Here is a 6,165-nt window from a genome sequence, read left to right on the forward strand (position 1 = left end):
GGTATTTAGGACCCGCCTGCACCAAAATGCCAATAACTTGCAACCTACAACACTTCAAAACTTCAAACCACCAAAAAATGAAAGATGTGAAATTGGACTATTAGTCCATGCCTTGGTCTAGGCCTGTAAGTCCGTATAGGCCATACAAAACCAGTCAAGAATCACAATACTCACTAGAAACTCAGTTTTGGAAAGGCTAAACTTGCTCTCTTTGATTCAATTCTTCAACCAACCATTCTAATTGGTCTTTCCAAGCCTTATATTAGCCTTGGGTTGGTTACAAATTCTTTTAATTGAAAATGACAACCAACTAGCCGTTGGTGTATGAAAAGTGCCAATGTTGCAAAGTTGCTATGAGCAGCTTTTGCAACTTTTACAAATTTTTACATAGGTGAGCAAATTTTCTCAAATCTAACCTAGGTCACTTCCAAATGATTCAAATGACCTTAAAAACCTCTAAACAATATCAAACCAACCTATTCTAACTCAATAACAACTTATTCTACTAAGTGCTCTACTTGGCACCCTTAAGAGCTCATATGCTAAAATTGGCAAAACAGTAACTCTTAGGGTCCTTACAAACATTTGAGCACTTATTCAAAGACCTCTTGACCTTATTATAAACCAAAACAATATGATTCTAATCTCCTAGAATCAACACACCAAAAATTATCTAAGTGCCCCTACACCAATGGTTTCTCTGGATACAATCAAATTACAATAGCACTTGAAGATCAAGAAAAGACAACTTTCACATGTCCTTGGGGTACTTTCTACTGGAACATCATGCCTTTTGGATTAAATAACACATGTGATACATATTAGAGAGATATGACAATGATATTTCATGACATGATGCATACGTTCATGGAAGACTATGTGGATGACATATTGGCCAAATCATACAATAGAGAAGACCATATAGGAATAATGGACAAGATCTTTGATCGGTTAGAACAATATAAGCTGCGACTCAACCCAAAGAAATGTTCCTTTGGTTTTAGTTCAAGTAAGCTACTGGGATACATTGTTTCAGCTAGGAGTATCGAAGTAGATCTAGCCAAGATCAAAACAATAATGGAAATGGCATCTCCTAGGAATATCAGTCAACTCAGATCACTCCAAGGAAGACTACAATCAATTAGACGATTTGTTGCTCAACTAGCAGATAAATGTCAACCATTTACTCATCTATTGCACAAAAATGTTAATTTCAAGTGGGATAATCAATGTGAGGATGCATTCAATAAGATCAAGGCCTATCTCATGCAACCACTCGTCCTAATGTCACCAATTCCGGGAAAACCGTTGTTACTATATGTATCAACCACAAAAGTATCATTAGGAGTTCTGTTCGCACAACAAGATAATGAAGGAAAAGAATGAGCCATCTAATACATCAACAAAACACTTGTGGGATACAAGCTCAACTATCCACCAACATAAAAAGAATGCTTGCCGGTAGTTTTTGCTTCTCAAAAATTAAGACACTATCTATTATCTCACTCCATCAAGTTGATTGCTAAAATCGATCCTTTGAAGTATTTGCTTAGCAAGGCGACATTGACAGGAAGACTAGCAAAATGGATCATGATCCTAAGCGAGTTTGATATTGAGTATATTGACATAAAATCTATCAAGGGGAAAGTCATTGCCGACCAACTAGCAGAGGCACCGCTTCAAGATGATCATCCTTTACACATTGAATTTCTCGATGCTGATATCCTAATGGTCACCACAAAGACATGGAAATTATATTTTTATAGTTCATATACACAACATGGATTAGGAGTAGGCATTCTATTCATCACACCACAAGGTCATACTATTCCGAAATCATACAAATTAAGCTTCCCATGCACCAACAATATAGCAAAATATGAAGCTTTGGTCACATGAATCAAAATGGCTATATAATGGAATATTACACAACTTCAGGTCTTTGGAGACTCTCAGCTCATCATCAATCAAATCAATGATGAGTATCAAATAAAGGATGAAAAACTAATGCCTTATAAGAAAATGGTTGATGAATTCAAAAAATACTTTGTCGAAATAACTTTCAAAAAATTTCAAGGAATGACAACAAAGAAGTAGATGCCATGACAACATTTGCTTCTCTACTTCAGATACAATAAAATCAAGAGCATTACAAATTCACGGTGGTAGAGTTGTTTTATCCTGCACATAATTGTCCCGATTCCCAAACTATATGTCACCTTGTCGGGCATGATTCCTCCCGCTATGGCCAAACTTATACATACCTGAAAGATAATATCCTCCCTCTTGACTTGTCAAAGAACCAAAAGAGAAACTTTATCCACCAATCTTCCCATTATACTCTTGTCACGGATACCCTTTACAAATGAGGTCTGAACGGTACTCTCTTAAGATGTCTCAAGAAAGAAGAATCTGAGAATGCCTTAAATGAAGTCCATAACGACATTTGTGGCACTCATTCAAGTGGTCTTACCCTTTCAAAAAAAATCAATACGCTTGGGCTATTATTGGCCAACTATGGAACAAGATTCTTTTCAGATAGCAAAAATATGCAAACAATGCCAGATCCATGGAAAGTTAATTCATGCACCAACACAAGAACTTCATGCTTTGGTAACATCTTGGCCTTTCTGTCAATGGGGTCTTGATCTAGTAGGAAATATAAATCCTTCTTCATCCAATGGTCACAAATTCATCCTTGTAGCTATAAAATATTTCACAAAATAGATTGTGGCAATACCTCTCATCAATATTACAAGAAAATAAATTGTTGCATTTATCTTGAACTACATCATATGTCGCTATGGCATACCCATGACCATTATCACTGATAATGGGCGACCGTTCAAGAACCAGGATGTAAAAGAGCTATGTGAGAAATTCAAGATCCAACACAAATTCTCCACACCCTACTATCCACAAGGGAATTCGGCAAGAAGAAACATCAAATAAAGCTATTATGAAAATCCTCAAAAAGACAGTGAATGATGCTGGCAGAGATTGGCATATTCAATTGAACCTTTCTCTATGGGCCTACCATACTAGTATCCGCACACCAATAGGCCCCACACCTTTCTCTGTTGTCTATGGATCAGAAGCAATACTCCCAATAGAACTAGAGATACCTTCTCTCTGAGTATCATTAAAAGGTTTTATCCCAGATGAAGAACAAATAATATCCAGACTACAAGAACTAGAATTGATCCATGAACGCAGACAAAAGGCCTTTGACCATTTGAAGGTTTATCAACAAAGAATGTGCCGAAGTTATAATCACAAGGTCAAACCAAGAGCCTTTCAAGTTGGAGAACTAGTACTAAAGGAAAATCCATGCAACCAGACAGATCGAGAAAATAAAGGGAAGTTTGAACCAAACTGGTTAGGTCCGTTTATGGTCACAATAGTATTTGGGCTAGGAGCATATCAACTATCAACACAGGATGAGGATTAGCTCAAGGAACCCATCAATAGCATGCATTTGAAGAAGTTTTATGTCTGAAAAAGAAGAAAAATAAAAAAAAGTGAAAAAGCAGAAAAATAAAAAAAAGTGAAAAAGCAAAAAATCCCAAAACAATGAAAAAAGCAGAAAAATCCCAAAACAATGGAAAATCAAAAAATACAAAAACAACGAAAATAGTGAAAACAGAAAAAGAAAAAGAAATCAAATATGAGAAAAAGTGCAATAAAAACGGATGGTAAAAACCTGGCAACATGCGCTATCTGTCAGCTAGCTCTTCCATCTATTAGTTCATGCATCCTTCTGCTTGCATTCATTTTTCATCAACGTTGTTCATATCCATAATAAGCCTTTGTACATACGTAGGCATCACAATTGGTTTCTCACCATGGTTTGTAATGAATTTGTTTCTAGGCTTGGGGCAAAATCCTGCACCTAGCTGAGGGCAAAAATTTTGATCGTTTTGAGCTTAATCAAATAGGTAGAACAATAGTTAGGCAACTCTTGTCAAGCGAAACTAAGACACATACAACGTTGAACACGAGATCAAATTGTCAACCATCAAACTATCACATGTTAGTTTAAGCACATCACACACTTTTCAATGGATGATATCTTTTGGATAATGATTTTCACACTTTGGTTCAACTTTTATATCTTGATTTTTGCTATCATGATTTCTGAGTGACTCCAGGATGTCTCTGACTAGAGGAACAAGGAAGGAACATGATATTTTTCTTGTCTGTTGTCTATAAATTAATCATTAATATGTTCAAATTTGTCTTAGGACATGATCACCAGAGTATAATTGAAGGCATTTCTGATTTGCGTATAGAAATGGTTAATACTGTCTGTTTTATGCAAGCAACACTTAGGTCATCTTGGTTTACTTATACCTCGATGCTTGTGCTAACTTGCAATATCAAAATCTAGGAAAGAAATGCTCAGGTCATCATGGTTTAATTATACCATCGATGTTTGCACTCACTTCCCACATTTTAAAAATCTCAATGATGATAAAATGCAATAACCCAGTGATTGGTCCGATCGCAATATTGCATTTCATTTGCATTTAGCTTGCATTTTATTCTTGCATATGATCACAAAAGCTCATCTTATCCAAGCTCGCATTTATCGCAAGAATCATCAATGTATCATCATAAGTGTATACATAATCAGAATGATGACTCATCTCTCTCCAGTGAAAATCTTATGCTACTCCCTCAAATGTACCAACATCAACATATCTGAATCTTCCTGCAACATGATATAAACAAACTGTCAGTTCTTTATCTGATCAATCTTATCAATTCTATCAATTGATCTCATCTAATCCATTCTATCATGTCTTATACAAGATGTATCTTTCTTGAAACCAGACGTTTTGATCAAGTCTTATACAAGATATATCATTCCTGAAACCAACCGCTTTGATCATCTTTGTCTTATACATGAGGTCTCATTCCTGAAACCAGACTAGATCTCGATCTTATCAATTTATTCAATCTTATCAAATTCAATCAAACCCTATCAATCATCACATCAAGAATCACATCATCGTGATCAAAGAACTTGCACTTTCATCCATCAACGTTGCAAAAATCAACTCATTTTTAATCGAGAAATCAATTTCACAAATATTCACACACTCAAAAGGTCAATTATCTCAATTGATCTCCTGAGGGGGCATCATCGTATCACAATTTATCAATCAGTGTCTAGGGCATCCTATCAAACCAATATCATCATCAAAATGAGATTATTCTTTGAATCAACGCGTCATCACACCTCACTTCAAAGAGGGGCAAAATGTATACATCTAAAAATGGTCTGAAGATAATTAATTAAATAAGCAATTATTTAATTAATCCCCCTTCCCAATTTAATTGAATTCATTAGCAATTTGATTAAATTCTCCCATTTATCTACTTATTAATAAATCTAAGGATTTATTTAATAGGTTCATTTCAATAGTCCCCTTTGATTAATTAATCTGAATTAATTAATCCCCCCCATTTAATTCATTCCTTCTAATCCCCTAATTAATTAAAAAAAATCAATTAATGAGTTGTTGAAAATTAATTAGCCTTTTCCTATTATTTGAATTTTTAAATTCAAATTACCCACATGCCTCCTAACTTATAACCACCTAACCTAACCACCTTCTAACCTAACCCATTCCACCTAACCCTAGGTTTAACTAACCATATCCTACCTTGCACATCCTAACCTCCTTATCCTAACCTCCTATGGGTTGGATATCCTCCCCTTGAGACACATGGCACTTATGCCACATGTCTCCTCCCTTGGACACTTGCCCTCTTATGAGCAAGGCTCCTTGACACTTGTCACCACAGAGATGACAAGTATCCCTCCCTCTAACCTCTTCTCCAACCTCCTACAATTTCACCCTTAATATCTTCAGAATCAATCTTGACCGTTGATTCCTACCACCTCACCCTTGGCCTTGGAAATCCTATAAATATCCCCCATTTTGGAGCACAAATGATCCCATCTCATATCATTTTAGGCATTGTTACTATAGGCATATCCATTTTAGAATATCATTTAAGCATTGTTATCATAGCCAATTGCATCTTAGATCTAGTTTAATTTGATCATATTCTAGCATAATTGCTAAATCATATAGCATTAATCAATCTCTATTATAGCTTAATTATATCATCATCTAGCTTGCATATCATACC

Source organism: Cryptomeria japonica, chromosome 8 (assembly GCF_030272615.1).
Source record: "Cryptomeria japonica chromosome 8, Sugi_1.0, whole genome shotgun sequence".
Classification (NCBI taxonomy): Eukaryota; Viridiplantae; Streptophyta; class Pinopsida; order Cupressales; family Cupressaceae; genus Cryptomeria; species Cryptomeria japonica.